Here is a 24,638-nt window from a genome sequence, read left to right as displayed (position 1 = left end):
ATCTAAGATAGTGACATTTTAGCACTGCTCTGAGCTCCTTGGAATGCAAGTGCGCTACAGTGATGAATATGAATACAAATGCAACAAATGGATATGTTTGGTGAAGATATTGGGAATTTCTTGTTTCCACACACTTTTCCTAAATTTTATCCATCACATGACTAAACAAGTATGTTTCCTGGGGAAATCAGGTTCTCTGAGTATTGTATTCCAGGTGATACTTGGAGCAACATATACAGCATAAACTTGTACCTTCTAGAATAGTTCAGCCCTCTCCCAAGCCACAGCAGAGGTACTTTTGTGAAATAATGAAAGAGGCAAATGATTTTCATATCCAGCAATACAGCTAAAATGGGGAATAAGTGGAAATGAATTTCATTCATCTCGTAGCTCTTTTTGCGTGTTGTTTAATTTGTGTTTTTTAATGCCTTGTTTGCAACTACTTGAACAGACTTCTATTAAGAGGAGGTGATTTCAAGTGTGCTCCCAAACTGCTTTTCTATGATACGATGCATTTGATGACTTCCTTTTATTTATTTATTTTTGCTATTCTTCTTGTTCTCCTTCTGCTGACAAGCACATCTTTTCAAATGCATTTTATGCGCAAGGTTTGGCTCTTATATGCAGTTAGATATGGAAATAGCTTAGGATCGCATCAGGTAAAATTGCTTAATAGGGAGAAATGCCACAGTCACAACACACCAAATGTCTAAGCGCTTGTTGTCAGGCGATGGTGTCTTCATTATAAGTGTGCTCCCTTTTCATTGGCATCCACGGCTTGTTCAAATATCTGACATGACGCAGATCCAGAAATCAGATGTTCCAAGTCATGGCTGTCTCAGTTCTTCTCCTGACATATGCTTTCACTTTGCATGATCTTCTGTTCTTAGATGCAGCAACTGGGGGAAAAAACATTGTGCAGAATATCGTGGTGCATTGCGAGTGCTTCCTACATTCAGAGCCAACCGGTTCATGAGGTGTGGTGAGGCAGTTACCTCAGGTGGCAGATTGGAGGACAGTTGGGAGGGGCACCAGATGCAATCCCTGAGGAGTGTGCTGCACCCTTCGCACCTCCTCCTCTACTGCCTTGTTCTCCACTGGGACCACCTGCTCCTTTTGCTCTGCCAGCTCCTCCCTGGACTCCTTTTTTGTTGGCTCCAGCGGATGGTGAGGGGGGCAGTTTGGGTAGGCGGTTTCAGGGAGGTGGTTTCAGTGGGCAGTGAGCAATGTTTTGGGTGGTGGGGGCAGAGGCAGAGCTAGCTGCTCCAGCACCCGGAGCGGCGCACATGCTGTGCACCTGGAGGAGGGGCTAGCCGCACGCAGGGCTGGGGCAAGCATCCCAGGGGGGCAGCGTGGCCATGTCACCCCCCCCAGGGATGACACCCAGGGTGGACTGCACCCACCGCACCTCCTTCCTCTGCCAGTGGGCGGGGGGGAGCTTCAGCAGGCAGCATAGGAGGTAGCATTTTCTGTTTTGCCTCCAGTGGCAAAACGTTCCAACCCGGTCTTGCCTACATTCATTTTTCAAGTTGTTGACAAAAGATCATGTTGCTTTGCCATTTCCCGTGCTTCCTCAGCACCTGAAGACAGTGGCGTAGCGTGGAGTGGCAGCACCCAGGGCCATGCAGAAGGGGGGGGGCAGATGGAGTATGCATGCACATTCAACTGCCTGATGGCATCCATGCCACCCAGGAGATTGCAGCCGCAGAGGTAAGAAAAGAGTTGTTTCATTGTCTGGAGAAGTCACTTTCTGCTTTACATGGAAAAGCTGTTTTCAATGGAGCCCAGCAACAGAAGCATGCAGCTGTACTGAGGCAGCACCCAGTGTTGAAATTTTGTGCCTCTAACAATTTTATGCCTGGGGCAACCACCCTGTGCCCCCCACTACACTACTGCCTGATGTACATAAAGAGAACCTTTCTGGAACAGATCAAAGGCCCATTTAGCCCAGCATCCTGTTCAATGTGGCCAAACAGATGCCTGTGGGAAACCTACAAGCAGGATTTGACCACAAGAGCATTCTCTCCTCCTGTGTTTTCCAGCAACTGGTATTCAGAAGTGTTATGTATTGAAGTTCTCACCCTGGCCAACAGGAGTATTGTGTATATAGTTTTCACTCAGGTCCACGTCAGTTACTTTAGGCGGGAAACCCTGGGTTGTTGTTGCTACAATGCTGCCTATAAAAGCAGGCTGGCTGAGCTATTTGCTGTTCAGTTCTGTTCCAGCTTACAAATAAAGAGCTGCTTTGGATAAATTGCTGCATCACCTGCTATGTCTACCCCCTATTTAACACTGGCGATGAAGGTGGGATTGATGGACATCAGAGCACAGTCAGATTCGGACATTCATTGAGCGGAATCACTGAACAGCACCAATTTAGAGCTGACCGTTCTGGCTAGAGCACTGTGTTCCATCCATCGCCCTTCTCGCCGGCATCAGAACCATGGTTTCACTTGTGCCTCTACTGCCATTTGCCCCAGCCTCTGAATCATGGGACTTTTACTTTGCTCGGTTCGACTGCTACCTCCAAGCAAACGTGCTAACAGAATCGTGTAAGCGAGGCCTCTTCCTCAGCCTTTGTGGCCCCAAGGTGTTCGAGACGACCCGAGCATTGGTCGCGCCTCTAGCAGTCCAGGCAGCGCCGTGGGACACGATTCAAGAGAAGCTCCGCAACCACTATGCGCCGAAGCCTTCCAAAATTCTGCTGTGGAGGCAGAACACCAGGGCATAACCATCATGGCTAATAGCTATTGGTAGCCCTCCCCTTCATAGGAGCAGAGGAGCCATGACTGTTTAAATCAGTATCATAGTGATTTACATGTATGGTGTGCTTTAAATGTATGGTGTGAATGAGGACCCAGAATAGCTCCGCTGCTAGAGCATCAAACTCTTAATGTCAGGGTTGTGGGTTAGAGTCCCACACTGCAGGGGTCTGGACTAGATGACCCACATGGTCCCTTCCAACTCTACAATTCTGTGATTCTGTGAATGCGGCCTTAGTCAGAAGGGAATCATTCCCACTCCTCTGCCCTCCCCACTTTACCAGTTGGTACTGAAACAACATCATGTGTGGCAATTCTTACTGAAGCATCCAGCATATGTGGTGCTGGTTATGTATACAAGAAGCATTTTGATCTAATAATAACTGAAGTCTCACAAACCCTCCTACAAAGCCTTCAACTGAAACATGAAAAAGAAAACCTTCACAACAGCCAAGGAATCTCTGGCTGCTCCTTTCTGTTTGCTTCCAGTACGGCTGCTTGCTCAAGCCTCCCTTATGCTATTGTTGGAAGGAGCGCCTATACAATCTGCTGATTGTGTTTATGCCCTGGCCTTCACACTGACATCACAAGTGGCTTTTGAAAAAGTCATAAACACTTCAAAAGATGGAAGAACAGAAACCAGTGTTTGTATCTACATTTAATTCAGGGGAAGTCATTTTTAAGTTAGTTAACCTTTCCAATGGAGTGAGGTGCATTTGCACTGCAAAGGCTCAGAAAAATATAATGGATTCTTTCCTTCCTACCTTCCTGCCATGTTTTTCCATCACTGAATCTCAAGTTCAGGAGAAAACCTGGACTGTCCTGCTGCCATTAATGGCACAGGGAGCCTCTGCCAGTAGGAAAGGAGACAATATTGGCATTATTAGAATCAGCAGTAGTCATCAGTATCTGTGTTCCACCCTTATCCTAGGCCTAAGGCTGCCAACAGCTGAGATATACAGGCTTGGATTCTCCTCGGCATCTAACAGCACATTGATCTCAGAAATCAGCAAATAAGGCTTGTGAGGGCATAGAGATGTGACTTATTTATTTATTTATCTAAGCTATTTGTAGTTACTTGAGAATCTCGGGGTGGCAAGCAATGACATTAGAAGGACGATGAACAATAAATATCTAAAATAAAATAAAATAATCAGTGTCAAAATTCAGAACTTTCATGAATAGGAAAGGCAGCAGAAGTGAAAATCAAACTATCACCATCCTCTCTGTCCCTCTTGAGGTACACAGGTGCATCCTTACACGGTATCTCAATAAAAATAATATAGTGGCATGATGCATTTTGAAAAGGGAGGGTAGTTAAAAACACTGGGGCCACCACAAAGGAAGCTATGCTCTGGGTCCCTATGCTGTGATCCTCACAATGCCAGGGAGCCTACATACAGTCACCCTTGTGAAATTTGCACATCTCCAAATTTCCACTTTACTATAAAGTAAAGTCATGGTAACGCGTATACAGTGGTACCTCGGGTTACATATGCTTCAGTTTACATACACTTCAGGTTACGGACTCTGGTAACCCAGAAATATTACCTCGGGTTAATATTTGCTTCAGGATGAGAACAGAAATCGTGCTCTGGCGGCGCAGCGGCAGCGGGAGGCCCCATTAGCTAAAGTGGTGCTTCAGGTTAAGAACAGTTTCAGGTTAAGAACGGACCTCCAGAACGAATTAAGTACTTAACCCAAGCTACCACTGTATTAGTAAAAGCAGCATACAAAAATATGTTGTATTGCATTTTGTCTTTTTTTAAAAAAAAGCATTAAGAGTTGCAAAAAAATACTATCTGCAATGCTAACTTAATAAAAATGAACACCAATATCCTGCAGGATTGCTGGCTAGTAGTTGTACATGGAACTTTAAATTCCCTTATAAAGCAAGAGAAGAATGGGAAATGGCTTGTGGAAATCCAAAACAAAAGGGGCCACCCCTGAAAGAACCTTGGCAACATCCTGGCTTTCAGAGGGTGTGAGTCAAATACTCCCATTTCTTGAACTCAGCTATGGGAGAGGGAGGAAATAAAGGAAAACATGGTCCCTCAAGTATTCCAGGCACAGATACCATATGGTGTTAAAAGTGTTAAGACGGATATTGACAAACTGGGATATGTATAGAGAAGAGAGATAAAGGTGTGTGGGGGGTGTGGGTGGGTGTGGGTGTGTGTGTGTGGAGACCAAGTCTTTTGAGGAAAGCTTGATGGACTTGGGTGTGTTTAACCCACAGAAAAGGGACAAATAAGAGGCAGTATTTTATTTCACTTAATGAATTAATTCATTTAAAATGTTTACAGACTGTTCTTCATTTCCAAGAAGGCATCCCAGAGCAGGCTGAAGTCACATCATATAGATGATGGAGCAAACTTTCTTTCTGTGGCTCTAGAGGGGTAATAAGATGGAGGGGAGGGGAGAGAAAGGATCTCAGCTTCTTCTTGATGCTACAGACTGTTCACCAGTGAGAGAGACCATATTGGAAGGTGGTGAGTCTTTCCTTTTTTAAGGAGGGGGTGAATGAACACATTTCAGGGATGGCGTCGTAATGGATGACCTGCATGGGATTGAGCAGGGCTTTTTTCAGCCAGAACTCATTGGAACTCAGTTCTGGCACCTCTCAGATAGGTGCCATTATAAGAGAAAAGGGTATATTCCAGCACCTCTTTTTGTAGAAAAATAGCACTGGGATGGAGCCTGATTTGTTTAGAAGTTCATTTCAACTCTATGATTCTGTGGGTGGGACCCAGACTTAGTCAGGCTTAGGGAAGAGTAATAAAAAATCAACGGAATTTGTCATAAATAGCATATGTCCTATTTCAGTGGACCTCCTCTAAGCATGACTGTGGCTGACTACACACCATACCTTTAAAGCACATTCTTCCCTGAAAGAATTCTGAGTACTGTAGTTCACCCCTCACAGAGTTACAATTCCCAACAACCTTTCACAAACCAAAAATACCCAGAATTCTTTGAAGGGAAAACATGTTTCAAAGTGTGCTTCATAGCAATAGTATGTACACAGCCTAAATCTGGATCCAGTCCTATGATTCTCCAGAGATTCTCCAGAACAGAGGGAAAGAGTACTTATGCCTGATAAAGACTCTCCTCCTGCAAGAGAGGGGCGTGGTTGTGGTCGGGAGCCAGACTCCGCCTCAAGCAGGGGGCGTTAGCCCCCTGCCTCCCACTCACCTGGCTGGTGCCTGCGAGGGGGCGTGTTTAGCAGCCCAAATTGCTGCGGCACCAGCCTTCCGGCCTCACTTTTCGCCGTCCCGTCGCGAGTCACCCACCCTCCACTCCCTTAGAGCTCAGGGTCTCAGTTTTCTTTTGGCCTTGCTATGGACCTTAGGTTGGTCGCCCTGGTTGTCCAGGGGGCCTGGTAGGAATTTTTCCATTTGGCATTAGGCTTTTTGGTTTTTTCGCCTACCTCGTAGCAATCGTCACAACTTTTGTGGTATTGGTGGGTAGGTTAGGCATTGGAATAATGTGTTGTGGTGTGTCGAAGGGCTAGGTGTGGCCATCGCCTATGCCGTCAATTTTTGGGTATTCCGTTAAAGGAATCTGGTGGTCGTGTATTCTGTCCGATGCCTGCTTGGCGGGAGGCCATGGCACGACCCTCGGTGACATCAGGGGAGAGCTTATAGTTGGATTAGCATCAACAGGCTCCACCTACTGGTGAATAAACCCCCCTGTTTTAGACTCACCCCTCTCTGAGGGGGTGGAGTCAGCTGACGTAATCCAATGCCTAAGCCAATACCTTTTCACTTGCTGTAATCAATAAAGTTGTGGCCTTTTCTTGCCCATTAACCTTATATCACGTGTCCTCGTGTTTTCATTCCACTACGCGGGGATCAGGTCCTCGAACCACAACCTTATTTTATTCATTACAAACTAAGTTTGTAGCACTAAAATCACTGACACTAAACATGGCAGATATTAATAGCACTGCTAAAGTAATTATATCACAATAAATTAAGTTTATAGCTGAGCAAATAGTTTTTTATTAAAGCTGAAGAGCCTTGGTATTGCTACATGTTTAACGGCATCCCGTAAATCAAGGCAAGAGGAGGGGGCTGTGGAAATGTTTGAGAAGCCTCATGAGGTTTCCAGCCAGTGATTTCTCTCAGCCAGACCCCAGAGCTGTGTAAAGCTGAATCGGACAACCTTCCATAATGAGTAGGTAATAAATAATCACCTGCTCCTGCCATCTACAGTTAAAATGCAGATTACCTATGTTTCTTTGAGCTCAGCTAAATGCACAGGACGCGGGTGGAGCTGTGGGTAAAACCTCAGCGCCTAGGACTTGCCGATCGCATGGTCGGCGGTTTGAATCCCCACGGCGGAGTGCGCTCCCGTCTTTCGGTCCCAGCGCCTGCCAACCTAGCAGTTCGAAAGCACCCCCGGGTGCAAGTAGATAAATAGGGACCGCTTACTAGCGGGAAGGTAAACGGCGTTTCCGTGCGCGGCTCTGGCTCACCTGAGTAGCTTCGTCACGCTGGCCACGTGACCCGGAAGTGTCTGCGGACAGCGCTGGCTCCCGGCCTCTAGAGTGAGATGAGCGCACAACCCTAGAGTCTGTCAAGACTGTCAAGAGTCTGTCAAGGTACGGGCAGGGGTACCTTTACCTTTACCTTTAAATGCACAGGATAGAACCCCCATTTGGAGCAGAAAAGGGGCCATTGATAGTGTCACCTTCTGATTTACCGTGTTGCTTACTTTCTCCAAGGCTCTGCCCAAAAAACATTTCTGCTTAACTGAGAATGCATTAGGCTGCAAGGCTTGAAATATTCAGAACACGTTTGCTTACAGTGTCTGCTCTTCAGGACAACTTGTGTTTCACTGCTGAGAACCCCAGCAGTGATTTTGTTTATCATTGTCATCGTCATCATCAAAAAGAAGCTGTTTTCTCAAGAGGCATTGTCCTCCTTGTTGGGGATCCTTGAGTTTCGGATGACTTGTGAGTGGAAAGAGCTTGTGACATTTAGAAAATGAATACCTACGTGCATTGTGTGTGTTGTGTTTTCCTTGATAAACATGGAAAGCTTGAGCATGTTGACTTATTAACTGGTCAGTCCAAATACAATGTACAACATTACATCTTTTTATATCCTGGATTGCTTTCTCAATGCTTTGAAGAACATAGGAAACTGCTTTATACAGTTTTCTGGTGTTTCAAAGAGGGATATTTCCCGTGCTACCTGGAGGTGCCGAGGATTGAACCTAAGTTCTCATGCATGCAAAACAGATGTTCTACCACTGAGCTAGAATGGCTTATCAAGTGGATCTCCTCTTATCCTATGGGTGGTCCCTATGCCAGTGTTAGACGTTTCTGTTTGTGGAATTGCTCCACAAAATAGAGAAGATAAGAAATTGCAAGATGCTCCATACATTACGGCTGTCATGTGAGCGATGCCTGCCATACCAGACTTCAATCAAGCAGCTGTAATGCATGGTTTCTTAAATGCACCACTGAGTGTTACCCAGGCATCAAAATCAAACATAACAAGGCAATCATGAAAGACATGTTAGGAAATAAAGCACAAATATCTTTATAAAGCCTCTGGATGTTTCAGATAAAGAGCCAGGGCTTGGTGTTAGAACAGATGGTCCAAAAGTCAATCTCTGGCATCTCCAGGTAGCATGGATAGAGACCTCCGTTTGAAACTTTGGGAAGTCACTGGCAGTCAGCATAGCTGTTACTAGATGGACCAATGGTCTTACTTCGAATAAAGCAGCTTCTTGTGTTTTTAAAAGTACTGAAAAGGGAATCCAGGATATAAATATATGTAGACTTGAGTTCAGTGGGCTTGCTTGCATATTATTCTTCCTAATATGTGGCTGTCTCTGACTTTCCTTCATAGGTTCCATGGTAATGTGTCATAAATATGGGTATTACTTGATGGTTGGTTCCCCAGGAATTGCCACACAGTCAGTGAGAACACAAAACAGCATTTTAAGTGTTGAGTGTCTGTTCCATTGCTTTTGCCATTTCTGTTCCTGAACATGCTATGACTAGCAAATTATACTGAATATAGACAAGGAGAAATACTTGTGCAGAACTGGCCTTATGTTAGACCCTGTTAAATATGCAAAGGTACAAATTACCTACTTCTGCTAACGTTAATTCTTTTCTTTTTCAAAAAGTCAGTTTGGTTTTAAGCAGCAGTTTCATCTATATGCCAGGCTTTTGAGACTTGATGGATATTTGCTTTGAAGTTTAAATGACCTGTAGATCTTCCATGGAAGAAATCCCTTTTCATCTTTGAATCTCTGTACAACTTTTTGATCATAGTAATTTTGGACTCACCAAGGTCGTTGGCCTTCCACAAGATAAAATCAGACATTTTCCTTTTCTCCTTTCCCCCCTGCATTTATACAGAATATTTGGTAGGTCAAGAACATTTATTTTTCCACAATGGCAAGAATAGGCAATGGAGAGTTTTTCTGTAGTAAATTCCCCTCCCTGACTAATATATGGTCTAGGTTTTTCAAAGGACTTCCTAATCAAATAATTAGACACATTGTGTACAGATAATTTTCTCACCTGATTTTGTTGTTGATTGAAATGGCATTATTTAAAATAAGAAGACAACAATAATCAGATGTAAAACTCTCCAAAACACAACAACTGTGACATTGTTGGAAGGGTAGATGGTCATACGAATGCCCCAATTTATGCCAGGCTTGTCACATGATTGTGCCTGTGGTTGGGCCAAGGTCCTTTTGATCATGTTTGGCATGTGTTAGAATCTGGGCATTTTACTGAAGGAGTTATAGTTGAGGAAGGGAGCCACAGCTCAGTCGCAAAGCATCTCACTTGTGAGCAGAAGGTGCCTGGTTCAACCCCGGCATCTCCTTCCTGAAATCATGGAGAGCCTTTGCCACTCACTGTCGACAATACTCAACTACGCATTTATTATACATAAACCAGGACAAAGAAAACATGGCATCTCTCCTTGCCGTCTTCTCAGAGAGAGACTAAAAACAAAAGCAATACAGAGCGGAAGTTCCACTCACACCAGCAATCTGTGCTGGAATGTAAACAGACATGTGACACGCAGGTGACACACAACAATCCCATGCCTGCAGCAAAAGGTAGAATGGAATCCCAACATACTGAGCTTGATGATCTCTGACAGAAGTACATGGTGTTTCAGATATTAATATTGTGTAGTTTGAAGTGACCAGAAGCATAAGAACTGACACCTTTTGCCAGATAGGCGGGATATAAATAATAAATTATATTATTATTATTATTATTATTATCCTTTTGGAAGAAATCATTGTCCAGGCCCATGAAAACATTATTCAAAGTTTTACTGGCAGAATTCTTCAAAAACAGAACATAAGCATCAAAGAGACAACCAAAATATCCATACAATGTCTTGTGCTGTCCAGCACAGGCTCAGCATCTTCTGAGAAATAAAAGATCCAAAAATCCAGACTTTGTATCTCCCCCATTCCAGCCTCCATTGGCCTTAGACCAAACCCGGCCCTTCCAGATTTTTTGGGACTACAACTCTCATCATCCCTAGCTAACAGGACCAATGGTCAGGGATGATGGGAATTGTAGTGTCAAAACATCTGGAGGCCCAGAGTTTGCCTATGCCTGCCTTAGACTATGCAGCTCTTGGAGAGCCATTAACATGCATTGTTCTCCCTGTAGCAGTTCAGAGAGAGACCGAAAAACACACAATTTTCAAGATGACGAATTTGCAACTCAATACCTTCATCACATGATCAAAGTTTCACTCTCAGCACAGAGAAAAACAATCAGCAGGTAACCATTAACTAGTTACAGCTCAGAGAGAGCTCTTCTTGCTTCCACTGAAGTCTCATGGAAAATCCCCATGTTAAACCTTTTCAACAATACACATTTAGGCATTCTCATTTCGGTGTCAATTAAACCATTATACTTCATATGGTCATTTCCTATGTTACTTTTGTACCTTCAGGTGGAAAATAAATGCCCCCCACCACCAAAGAAATGCTGTTCATTAGCACAATCTTTAAAACGCTTTATATACATTTCCCCAGCTTTTCCATTCTTTCCTTTTAATGTTTGACCCTATTTGCAATATACATTTAAAACAGTATCATGCCACTTTAAACATTCATAGCTTCCAACCCAAGAATCCTGGGAACCATGGCTCACTAAGGGTGTTGAGAGTTGCTAGGAGACCACTCTTACCCTCCCAGAGCTACAGTTCCCAGACTTTCCTGGGCAGATGGATTGACTGTTAAGCCAATCTAAGAATGAATCGCTCTCCTCCAGCTGGTTCTCCAGTAGATTTCTCAGTCTGCATTGCTCTGCATCTTCCTATCTCCCCAAAATCATGCCATGGGTTGCGAGGGGGACACACACAATGCATCACTGAATTACAGAAAGGCTTACTTAAGGAAGATCAGTGTCTGCTGCTAAGAGCAGCAGTTTATGTCCAGAAGCAGATAAGAAATGGCAGAGTCAAATGACTTCAGGTAAGTAGAACATACATAGTTATCCCAGACCTTAAAATACGTGAAATAGGAGCCTGATATCTCTGCATTGCAGCCCATTAAGCTGGGGTCATTGGAAGGTGAATCCCAAGGTCAACATAATCATCATTCTCTCCTGTGTCTTCTCTGTGTTTATTTTAATTTGTAACTCATAAATAAGGTTTTAATGGGATTTTAATGGTGTGTTGGACACACTTCAGTGTCCAGAGATGTGGCATCATATCCAGGAATATCATTATCTAGATTAATTACCAATAGTGGTCAGCCTGCATTAGAGGTTTCTGAAAATGAGACACGTGGAAGACAATATTTCTGAGTTTGGATAGCTAAGGATAAAGGTAAAATAAAAATTGAGTAGGCTACCAGTGGGGCACTTCAAATGCTTAGTTTGCAGTTTGTTTGTTTTATTTTCAATGCCATGTAACTCCTCTTTTTGCCCTTGAAAAGACAATGACTAGGAAAAAAATCTGCTGCAATATTAAAAGCAATGGGTGTATTGGGTGTTAAGGGAGAAGTAATAACTCTGTTGGGAGACAGGTCATGCTCCTTCTGGGGTAGTTTGTCCACCTTTGGTTCCTACCCTGCACCCAGATCTCACCTGTGACTCCTAGAAGCTGTCAGCATGCAACAGCATGCACATCCCTGGAACAGCTTCGACTGACTAGCTAAACCAGGTGAAGGTAGCAGTTAGGGACTTTCCCTGCATACAAGGACAGGCTCTGGTGGATTGAGTGGATGAGACCAATAGTGGGTCCAGTGGTCCAGAGGCAGTTCCTGCATGTGCTGTAGAGGGAAATAAGGGGCAGGTGGAGCTCATTAGCCTGGGAAGATAGCCCATCTAGAAGAAAGAAAACTGATCCTAAACCTCTACTGCCTTGCAGGAGAAGAAAAAGCTAAGGAGTAAACCAGGCATAGGCAAACTCGGCCCTCCAGATGTTGTGGGACTACAACTCCCATCATCCCTGACCACTGGTCCTGTTAGCTAGGGATGATGGGAACTGTAGTCCCAAAACATCTGAAGGGCCAAGTTTGCCTATGCCTGGAGTAAACCCTACACAAATCCAGAATGGAGTCTTTAAGATGGTTGGATGGCGCCTTGTATGCCTCCTTCCAGCAACTCCTTCAGCCAATCTGGTGCCAAATGTTTTGCCCCTCCATTAATAAATGTGTTTATTAATCACATTTGAACCTGCTTCAGTTCTTGTCCTCCTACAATTGAATCCCAACGAAAGTAAGAGAAGATCACACATTTGCTCCAGATGTAGAGTGCATGTTGCTTGTGGGCTTCCCAGAGAAGGACTGGCCCAAGACATTTTGCCACCTGAGGCGAACCACAAAATGATGCTCCCCTCTCCGCCAAGGAAGAAGGCATGGGTGAAGATGGGAGGAATAAGGGAGAGAATAAAGATATACGTTGGGGTCTGAGATGGTTGCCTCACCTTGCCTTGTGTGTGGTCCGACCCTGTCCCATTGGCCACTCTGGGCCATGGAATACAGGCCTAGAGAGGCATTTAATCTGATCCATCAGAGCTCTTCTTATGATCTCTTCACAGGAGGAGATACACCAACTCAGTGTCAGATTTTCCAGGAAAGTGTGACTTCTCTCTCCTGCTTGTTTCCAGTATCCAAAACTACTCTTAGGCCCATTTCTTATGTTACAGGAGGGGAGTGCATGCTATCCCCACTAGGCTGCATTGAATGCAACTATGACAATTCTTAAATCCAAAGGATCATGCGAAAATGGATAACAACATATAACATACCAGCATTGTCTCCTCCCCTGCCTCAGAAAGGGTGATATTTGCTTGGAATGTAACCAAGATATCAGGCCTTCATTCAGGTTCAAATGCTACCAGTATTGGAGGCAGGGTTCACAAATATTTGTGATAAGTAATGACCCTTAGTACAAAATGTACTGTGGAATGGGGCGGGGTTGAGAATCTATTGTCTCCCCACCCCCAGTTGAAGAATGCCCCTCATAGTGTGCATGCAAAGGGGATCTCTTTAAAACAAGACTGGAAATGCCTTTATGTAATCCCCAGTTGTTAAAAGCTAAAGAACTGAAGGAAAGAATCACACTGCAACCACAAAAAGCATAGATTTTAACTTCTTCTTTTTTTGCATGGACTCACTTATAAATTATCTGTTTTTCCCCATCCGTCATCATCATCATCAGCTAAATGCCAAAATAAGCTTTAAACGGTTTACAAAATATAAAATCTAGTTTCACAAACTTTAAAATATGAACACCCAAAACTGAAATACACAGAACAAACCCATTTCATATCAGAAGACTTTTGCATCTTGATTACTGCTGCAAAACAGGCAAAATATTTATACAAATAGAAGAAGTTCAGCTAATTTATTTCCGATCAACTCCTTTATGAGGCATTTCTGCTGACTTGATCTGATATCTCTCTCTCTCTCTCTCTCTCTCTCTCTCTCTCTCTCTCTCTCTCTCCTCTCTCTCTCTCTCCCCTCCCCTCCTCTGCCCTTTCTAGTAACACAAGCTGGCAGTCTATTTTTCACACTGATTTGTGTTTGTGGAAAGATCAGCAGAATTCTTCGGGAGTTAGGAGGGAGTGCTTTACAGAGGCCTCCAAACAAGCAAGGAAGTGAAAAGCAAGCATTAAAGGAAGATGACCAGACCTGTCTCTTCACGAGAGTTCAGTGTGAATGCTTTGCACATATTAAACACCAGGTTCAGCTTCTAGCATCATCAGTTAAAATAATATCAGGTGGAAGTGAGTGGAAAATACATGAAACCCTGGGTAGATACTGTCAGTCCGATAACAGAGGGTCTATTATAGGGTTGCCATATTTCAAAAAGTGAATGTCCGGACACAAAAGTTGTTGAGCTTGTTTCTACAAAACCTTCGCTTCTGACATGGGTTGCCATACGTCCATATTTAAGTGATTTCTGCCCAGCTGGTGTTACAGGTGGCCTAATCCCGGCTACGTCTGGGGAATTCCAGACGTATGACAACCCTAATAACAGTGGTTTGGATCATTATGCAGTACAATGTATATCGATAACGTACCCCATTATTGTTTCATTCGCATCGTAGCAATAAGCCACTTATTTCTTTGACCGTAGCCTTCTCCAGGGCCTCCCATTAGCACACGGCCCATGCAAGCTGCTCATGAGTTCATCTGCAACTTCTGCAACTGGGATCTTTCTCTGTCAATGGATGCTCCTTGAATGATCTCGAACTCTGAGCAGTCAGGGTTTTACATCACAGGTAGAACCTTCGTAAGCACAAGCAGCATGACTGAAAAGCAGTAGTCATTATGTCTTTTAGGACAGTAGGCAGAGAGGCTAACAGTAGTCAAAGCCAAATGGTTAGCAGAGCCACAGCCAATCACTGGCGAAGCTCCATGCTCCGGCACCGGGGGTGGAGAGCAGACGGGGGCGTGGCACGCCACCTGCGGGGGTGTGGCGTGCGTCCTGGGGATGTGGTGCACTGCCCGTGGGGGCGTGTCACCCGGCGTGGTGGGGGTGGGGGTGGGGTGCGTGTCCGGAGGGGCAGCCATGATGGTACCCGCCTCCCTGGTAGTGCTGGGGGTGGTGTGCTCCCCCCACCCCCCGTTCCTCCGCCAGTTCAACTGATGATGGGCACAGCCAACTAATACTCCTTTTGTCCTTTGTGCCTCCAAAGGTAACACTGAAACTAAGAAGGAGGAGGCTGACAGCCAGTGGCAGCCCCTAGACTGGTGCTAAGTAAGGAGGAAGGCAGGTGGGGGCTAGCCGAAGACAGACTGATCCATTTGTGGGTACCAGAAACTAGTATTCAGAGGCATTCAGCTTCCAACAGTAGACGTAGAACATAGTCATTGTGGTTAGTAGCTGATAGAGTTTTTCTTGTCTAACCCTCTTTCAAAGCCATCCAAGTTGGGTGTCCATCGCTACATCTTGCAAGATGCTGGGTTCAGAAACTGGGCTATTCTGTATGCAAAGCACATGTTCTGCCTCTAAGCTGTGATCTGGTAATATGACCCCCTCTCCCCGAAAAAAAATGGCATTCAAAAAATTTCAGCTTTTGCTCAGTGCTGTTTTCTGTCCCAGCAAATCAAGCAATACTCTTCCAATTCTTTTCAGTTCATACCCACCTCACATATTCTGGTGCACAAATTGACCTTTTCATTCTCCTGCAAACTGAGGTGAAACAGGAAAGGTTGGGTTGTATTGATGAAATAGCTGTGATGTGAAGGCATAATATCTGTGATGAGGCTTTTCCTCATCACAAACCAGCCGTTTGATGGAGCAACATAAATAACATTTTACATTTCCATAATTTATGTGTGGCATGAATCAAGGGTTAGAGCTAGAATGCAGTCTCCATTCAGGTTGAAAAGAAACATCTCAATTTCAAAAAATATTTGGTTTCTTTTGGAATATTCAGTTATATTTTTATTCCCTTCGAGCTCAGGTTGTGTCTCCATTTTATCCTCATAACAACCCTGTAAAGTAGGCTAAGCTAAGAGAGTGTGACAGGCCTGAGGTCAGTCAGCAAGCTTCATGGCTCATTGTGAATTTGAACCCAGGTGCATCAAACTATCCCCACAATGCATGTATTCTATAATACTGTAGATCATTTTAATTTAGAAGCAAACCATCCCTGCCAAGAGACCGGGCAAGTGGTCAAATGAGTTGGACAGAAGTTCAGAAAAAAGAGTGGTAAAGTGAACAGTAGTTAATCAACGGTGCATTAATTAAGAAGCCAAGGGAAATCAATTTAACATTCAGACTGGCAGTGCTTAACCCATCATCATAACTAATTTGTGGGGCATTTAAATGTGTTATGTGCCATATTTTGAAGGATCCATTGGTTTGACTACTGAGGCTGATAATATTAATTGCTTTGTCAATTAAGTACACTCTTCAACCATTAACACAACCAGAGATTAAATGGTGATTTCCCTTCAGTTGAACAAAATATCCCCTTGCTTATAGCACCAGTTGCAATGAAGACCTCGGTGACATTTATTTGGCATATTTCTCTTTAGGAGCTCCTCTCTCGCCTAAGTTTTCTGAGCATTGCATCAAATTTCTGTCTAGAGAAGCATTGCCATGGCACAACCCTTTCACAAGACAAGAAGACTTGCGGCTTATCAATGTGGTAACACAAAGATGGATCAAATCAAATGTCTAGCCCAGCTTCCCCAACCTTGTGCCCTCCAGTGGTTGTTGGACTACAACTATCAGTTCCAGCCAGCATCGCCAGTGGTCAGAGATGATGGGAGATGGAGGCCAAAACTTCTGGAGGGCACCATGTTGGGGAAGGCTGATCCAGACGTAGAGCCTATTTCTCACAACGGCCAAACAGATGCCAAAATCGTAATGCTTTTATACAGCTTTGTGGTGTGAACACATATAGAATACCGCGAGCAGTTCATATCTCAAAATGAATATTAAAGAAGAAGAAGAAGAAGAAGAAGAAGAAGAAGAAGAAGAAGAAGAAGAAGAAGAAGAAGAAGAACCACCACAACAATGAGATAGCCCTCTCACTTTTTTTTAATTTAATGCATAGTATTCTCAAATTCTGATCTTGTGGGAGTACAGCAGTTAGAAGAGGAACTACAGGTCTACCTGAGCAAACGGTGATCTCAGGCCAATCATCATTTTTCAGATTATCTACTTCACTCAGTTGTTGTGAGGATAAAATGGGAGGAATAGAAATTTGTATGCCACTTGGAGCTCCTTGGAGGAAAGGCTGAACAAGAAGTATAAAAAATAAATTATCCCGAACAGTTGTCAAGTGCTTTCTTTGTTAATTTTGTGGGAAAGACGTAGTACTTCATGTGAGGTGAGAGGAAACTAGATCCATCCAGATCATACAACGCAGATTTAAATAATCAAACTATTTGGTTTCATTGAATCATAGTTCAATTGCCTACAGTGCAGGAATCTGAGCTAAAGCATCCATGGCCATCCAATCTCTCTCAGGTAACATACATAAATGGCATGCCAAGGAGACAAACCATAAGAGAGGGAGGGTTTCCAACAACGTTACATGTTTCTGGTGCCCACTGGAGACTCTTCTTGACTACCATCATGAAATTATGCTAGCCTTATTGCTTTAGATTACTTCGATCTAGTGCCAGTTCTGAGACTTTAAGATACCATCCAAGGACCAAATGAGTTTCGAAACTGTTAAACCTCTAGAATGTTCAAATAGATCTCAGTACATCACCGATGAAAACTAGTCTATTTCAGCCCACACAATCATGCAGACCTGTACCTTTTCTTTAATAAAAATGTCTCTCTGTTTTTTTTGTTAGCTCTATCAAGCACAATCTGTTCAGGGACATAATTTACAATGTGATTTTGGCTGAGCCTTTCAAAAATATCTGATGCATTCCAAAACTGGTATTCATTCAGCCAGTATAAAAAGGAAATCCTTGCCTAAGGTCAATCCTTTACCAAGCCCTTTTGATTTTGGTTAGCAAAGCTAGAATCAATCATTGCAGTAAAACCTTCGGTTTAGATTTCCTTTTCCCACTGCTGTCGCCTTTACTGGATGACTTCAGATTTTCAGCGGGGCAGGCTTAGCAGGAGACAGAGAGAAAGGACGTTCAGGCTACGGACAAAATGGATCACTTTTGTTTTGAGTTCTTCTGTTTTCAGCCTTTTGTTGGGCATGTAAAAGATGCCTACCCACACACCAAAGGCAGCACAGGTCTAATTGACAATGATGCCTTGCTTAGGGAAGAAATAACACTGAGCTGAAAGCTCAATAAAATATAGTAGAATTCAAGTATGGGTGTTTTGTTTATCATCTGATTTCTGTTCTGTTGCGCCACATCTTAAGCTCTGTCATTCCAATGTAGGTGCAGCAAAGTGGAGAACCTTTTAAATTTTGTTTATTCCTCCCCTCCAGTGGCTTCAGTGGGAGGGATAGCATACCCCCCAGGTGTGGACTTTGATAATATGCTGCCCTGCGTGAAGCCATTTGATGCCCTCCCCCACTGCCCTTGTGGTGTCAGCTTGGAGCCAGTGTGGTGTAGTGATTAAGAGCGGTAGTCCCATAATCTGGTGAACTGGGTTCGCTTCCCCGCTCCTCCACATGCAACTGCTGGGTGACCTCGGGCTGGTCACACTTCTTTGAAGTCTCTCAGCCTCACTCACCTCACAGAGTGTTTGTTGTGGGGGAGGAAGAGAAAGGAGAATGTTAACCGCTTTAAGACTCCTTCAGGTAGTGATAAAGCAGGATATCAAATCCAAACTCTTCTTCTCTTCTCTTAAGTCAGGCTTTGGGAAGTAGACACATGGTTCTGGCAGGGTCCTAGTGCCCTCTATAAAGGTAAAGGTAAAGGGACCCCTGACCATTAGGTCCAGTCGTGACCAACTCTGGGGTTGCAGTGCTCATCTCGCTTTATTGGCCGAGGGAACCGGCGTACAACTTCCGGGTCATGTGGCCAGCATGACTAAGCCGCTTCTGGCGAACCAGAGCAACACATGGAAATGCATTTACCTTCCCGCCAGAGCGGTACCTATTTATCTACTTGCACTTTGACATGCTTTTGAACTGCTAGGTTGGCAGGAGCAGGGACCGAGCAACAGAAGCTCACCCCGTCGTGGGGATTCAAACCGCTGACCTTCTGCTCGGCAAGTCCTAGGCTCTGTGGTTTAACCCACAGAGCCACCCACATCCCTAGTGCCCTCTATACCTCCTTCCAAAAGCCCAGTAAGTGCTGGCACAGCTTTGGGAATGGGGCTCTACGGCCCTGCTGGAGTGCTTACCAGGCTTTGAGAAGGTGCCCATCTCAGTTGCAAACACACTGCTCACACTACTCTAAATCCACCCCAATACACCAGCAGTGGACTAAGTGCAAAAATTTGCTTCTGTTGGGAGTGTGCCATGGAAATGAAGAGGCTTAGGATGTGGGATAGTTATGCCCATCCATGTTTCACTTGTGACATGGCTTCTTTTCCAACAAAGTACCAAGGGAGTTCCACTAGTGTATCCTTGCTGGCATAGCTCTGTCTCCACTGGATGGAGCAAAATACATGGTAAGTGTGATCACATCAACATTATTTTTTATGCAGAGTTTTTATAGATAACACATATGGACTCGGGTGCAGTGATAAAACTCTGGGTGGGGTGGGGTGAGAAGGAACCATAGTGTGATTGTATGGGGATGCATCAAGATCCTTTTTCTGTGATTTTTTTACTGATGGGCAGGAGCACATAGGTGCAAGTGTAAATGTGGGACAGAAATACTCTTGATGAAATCATAGCATGTGGCTACATCAAGATTGGTGAGGGTTTTGCAGTAATATTAAAATATGCAGACATATTAGGTTGGGAAAGGAGACACAAATGAATGGAAGGAACTGAAGACTGCAGCTCACGGCTCATACTCCAATTCTGGAATCAATGGCACAAATTATCTTAGATAAGTCAGAATGTGGGAAGCAGGGCAGAATGGATTCGTAGAACAACTCACCCCTACATAGTAGCAGTGAGTTGTTGGGCTCAGGATGAGGGTGCCACAGTGGACTTTAGACTGAAAACTACCTAATGTAGTGGGGTTGCATTTATTGTCCCAGAACACATGGTGGTGCACTGGGAACACTGCAACCCTCTGGCCTAGAAGAAAATCTTCAAACCTAGTTATTCCAGATTGTGGCAAATTCCACTCTCTTCATTTTTGCTGCATAGAGTTGTTTTCGTTTAGTGAAGGATCATTGGGAAATGACCTCTTGCCTTCCTTCCCCATTTCTTATCTTTATAAGGATTCTTGCTGTTTGCCAGACACATTAAAGTTTCAAGCCAAACCCAAGCAGATAAAACAAGGGACCTGTAAAATGTGTTTAGGGATTTGTCGTGTCTGAGAACAGGATAGGTTGTGGGGTAAACTGTCTTCAGGTTTTAAGAGCTGCTACATTGTAAAGGAATTTAAACATTTAAAGTTGCAGGAGAGAGTCACGTTCACATTTTAAAGAATATGCAGGACCTGTCGCTGGATCACACGCTTTTCTCATGTACTTTTCTAACTGTTTGTAGAACATATACAAAGCCATAGTCAATTTATTTGTATACCACATTCCCCACAGATATGTCTGTGCTCAATGTTGCTTACATAAAAAACCCAACAGCCTAAATGCAGTAGTAAAGTAACAAATATTAAAATGTATATTACCACAACAAAACACTACAAGAAAAAAAAATAAATGTTAGCCGTTCATTTAACACACATCAAAATTAAGGTGAACATAAAGGTCACCAATAGGTCAATTAAAAAGGATGTCCCAAGGGCACCTGAAAATAGACCACTAAAACCTTTTGAGTTTTAGACTGACAATAGCGGGTCTTCGGGACAATTCTGCCAAAAAGGTTTAAAGGAGCTAATGTCCAGTTGAGCATGTGAACTATGACTGAGTTACTCATCCCATACATAAAGATATCTTCCCCTACAACACTAAAACTGGCAGGTGAAGGAGAGTCTTATGCATTTCTGACATGATCAAGAGGTGGGGCATGCTTCTGTTCAGTGGTGTAGCATGGGGGGGGGGGGTTGGCTACAGGGGCAGTTGCCCTGGGCACAACATTGTTAGAGGCACAAAATTTCAACAATCAGTGCGGCCTCAATACAGCTGCATGCTTCTGTTGCTGACCTCTGTTAAAAATGGCTCCTCCATGCAAACCAGGAAGTCACCTTTCTAGACAATGGAGTGACTTTTCTTTTCTTATATTTGTGGCTGAGATGGGTAATGCGGGTGCTGTTAAGCTGTTGAATGTGCATGCATACTCCATCCGTTTCTCTCCCACCCAACCCTCCATGTGGCCCTGGGTACTGACAACCCATGCCACACCACTGTTTTTGTAGCTATTACTTGCCAGCCTCATGCAATCACTGCAGCCAAATACTCCAACTAAGGACTCCATTGATCTGTGACTACATAATAAATTTTGTTGTTGTTGGACTCTAGACAGTCATTGTAATCATATACATAGGCATTGGCAGGGAGCCTTTGAAGCCCAAGTTCCATATTCCCTTTTGAGTAGCCTTCTGGGAACCACATGCCAATGTTGTGTTGGTTCAGCCAAGAATGTAAAATTTACAGGAGGTGAGTTTCTATAGGCACTCTCACATCCCTCTCTCCTCAGGCAGACATGCAAGGGGCATAATCAGAATTCAAGGACCTATTTCAGCAGGGCAAAAACACTCAAGGTAGATATGAAGCAGGGATGGTGAGCAGCTGTGACCTGGGGAGAGTCCCAAGGGTCAGACAGTGACGCCTAGAGGGTTGCATTTGCCCCCACTGCCAGCCTGAGATCCCCCATCCCTGTTGTTAGGCCATAACCATGAAAAAGTGTGTTGCAATAATTGGCTCATAGCAAGGGGAATGCTGGTGTTCAAGGAATACATGATATTATGTGCATGGTATGTCCATGATTTCAATGGAACAGGTTCTTCAGAATGGAAAAGTCATTGGCAAGGTGTGCCCAGCTTAATGTACACTGTCAGAGGCAATAAAGATTCTGAATATCAGTTGCTGGAAACTGCAAGAGGAGCAAGTGATCTTGTGCTCTGGTCCAGATTGCAGGCTTCTCACATGCATCTGATTGGCCACTGTGAGAGAACAGGATCATTAGCCTGATCAAGGAGGATCTTCTTATGTTGTTAATGTAGGTTAAAGTGCCAGCAGCTGCAAGCCAACCCACACCCTTAAAACACACACACACACACACACACGCACACACTGCCAGATGAAAAATGCAGGTCCTTTATAACGATAATAGTAATTTTCTGCCTGTGATCCGAAATGTCCCTAAAGTTTCCATTTAAACAAAACTCAGCAAACCATCAAATGAACAATAAACCTTTCCTTTTTAATAATCCACAGGAGTAACTTTCAAATAATTGCATTGGTGCTTGTCCTTCCCTAAAATACACACTAGAGGACAGTACAGCTATGGCAATTCGGTTCGGGAAGGTTCCAGCATTTCTCTTTAAAATCTCGCTACTTTTATAAAATATAGGAGGGGAAGCAGGGGGGGGGGACACCCATCTGCACAGATTAAATTAGAAGGAAGCAATGCAGGATTGTTTTAAGAAGCTCTTGGAATGTACCTGTTGGTTAATAGATATGAATTGCTTTGAGCTGTGATACCGCAACACAGTGTGGTGTGTATAATGAATTTTGTAGAGTTTTTTATTTTAAAGAAGTGAACACAGACTAAATGCTTTCATTTGCCTTGATACCTTAGGGGGAGAACTAACAATAATTCAGAATCATTGTGAGTATGCTGCTGGTAGGTATATTAAGTTTACATTTAAATGAAAATACCTAGTGTGGGGGACATAAAAGTGCTTTCAAATTACCATTGGCATGAATCCTGCAATGTCATGTGGCGTTTGGTATTTATGTTAATTAAGGAAATAGGTTGCCATATCAGAATCTCGATATGGGTTTGTTGCCCCCTCTTTCCCTAACACTGTATTCTTATGATTAGTTACTGCCCTACAATTGATTGGTATGGAAGTTCTGAGAGTTTGTATGAATGAGAAGTGATGAAATCTTTGCCCTTGGACAACCTTCAAGGAGGATGCTGAGAGGAGATGACATACCTCAAGGTTCATTAGAACTTCACCCCCCTTTTCCTTGGCAGAGCTTTAAAAGGATAAATTTATAAACATAAGACACCAGAAATAAAAACATCCTTTCGTTCTTTTTCCTGCAGTGACAAGAGATATATATTCTAGATTGTAGACAGAACTGCCTTGGAGATAAATTGTCTGATTTCAGCGTCTCAGCAGTAGATAATAGATTCCCCTCAGAACCACATAATTAAAAAATGACATTTCTGCAACAGTGTGCCAACTCAGCTCCACCGCTGCCCGAGGATTCGGGGACCTGGCAGCCCTGCAGGGCTGAAGAAAACATTATTATTACTATTATTTTAGATTATTCGAGGGGACAATGTGAGGTCATTCAAAAACCATGTCAAAGGAAAGCGGGTGGAGTAGTGGGTGTCAAAAAGTTGTTTTCACCATTTTTCCTTCCTTTTTGAAAGTGTGGGAAGGTATGAGGAGCCAAAGTGAGGCACATTGTTGATGAAAAGTTAACCTCAGGAGAGGGGCACATCTGCAAAATGGAAGCAAGAAATTAAACTCCCAATTTTTAGAGTGTTTTGAGAGGTTGCAATGGCCTGGCACCAATCAGAAACAACGTTTAAAAGGACAACACACAATCTCCCGTCATTCAGTTATTTATTTATTTTGGATGGTAAAGTCCATTAGAGTGTAGAAAGCTATTTTTTTAAATAAAAAAACAACAACAGATGTAATCTTATGTAAAATGTATTTTTTACATTTGTATTATGTTATGGCAGACGAATGAAGCCCTTTTCTGACATGTATGGAAACAACATTTTTAAAACTTCCAAATTAGTGCCCTCAATACTTCTCAGCAACCAAGAAGGTCTGTGGAGAAGGATGTGGTCTTTCTGAGATATTTTGGGCCTGAGTTATTTCAGGCTTAAAATGCTAATATGAGCACCTTGAATTGGGCCTGAAAACAAATTCCCAACCAGTGCAACTGTGAAATTCTCACAAAAATGCTGGTGAACTTTCATCATGACATCACAAACTGATGTGGAAACATGGAGCACTGAAACTGGAGAGAAACCCGAGAGAACCGAAATGGACAGATTTGCTCATCCCTGGCTGCCTAAACTAGGTGAGATGGGTCTCAAACCCCCAGTGAGTAAGGGACCTTCCCTTACATATGAAGACAGGCTCTGGCACATTGAGGAGATAAGACCAATAGTGAGTCCTTCTCCATCCAGGAGAAGGAAAATTCTGATCCTAAGTCTCTACTTTCTTGCAGGATATCTTCAGGAGAAGGAGTAAAGTCTTTACAAATCTGGAGTGGAGTCCATAAGACGGTTAGATGGTGTCGGGTATGCCTCTTTCCAGCAATTCCTGAAACCAAGCTGGTGACAAACATACTGTTCTGCTTTCCTTTGGACCACACCAGTGAGGCCAAGAGGGAGGTCTAGTTGTCTGGGCAGCCCAGAACCTCCATACAGACTGTCCAGGCTTGCGCCCCAGGGGAACTCACATTGCTGCTGCTAATGAAGTAGTTTGACTTCACTCCATTATCCCTTGAGAGAGAAGGGTGCCAACAACAATAAACTACCAGATAAGTATTATAAGAAGACAGTGTGAACATTGATGGAGTGTTTGTAAAATACTTACTTGGCATACAGGAATAAATTCTCCTCAGTGCACTGTTCTCTAAAAAAAAATGAGGGGGGGTATTTTAAGTTCAGAATTTTCTTGCCGGAACAGATCAAATGTCCATCTAGTCCAGCAATTTTGTTTCCAACAGCAGTGAGCCAGGTGCTTTTGGAAGTTCACAAG

At 43.6% G+C, this 24,638-nt stretch overlaps 1 long non-coding RNA gene across 1 annotated transcript; it reads right to left on the bottom strand.

Annotated features, from left to right (window-relative positions):
• Positions 1–422: 422 nt before the first annotated feature.
• LOC308588340 lies at positions 423–5,116 on the bottom strand. The gene is made up of 3 exons (XR_014008625.1): positions 5,067–5,116; positions 3,527–3,612; positions 423–899 (listed from the first exon to the last, which is right to left on the bottom strand). It is a non-coding gene; the product is annotated as an uncharacterized lncRNA (long non-coding RNA).
• Between the last annotated feature and the right edge of the window lie 19,522 nt (positions 5,117–24,638).

Source organism: Podarcis bocagei, assembly GCF_964188305.1.
Source record: "Podarcis bocagei genome assembly, chromosome: 1".
NCBI lineage: Eukaryota > Metazoa > Chordata > Lepidosauria > Squamata > Lacertidae > Podarcis > Podarcis bocagei.
The sequence above is the reverse complement of the archived record's forward strand: the minus strand, read 5'-3'. Positions and strand labels throughout refer to the sequence as shown.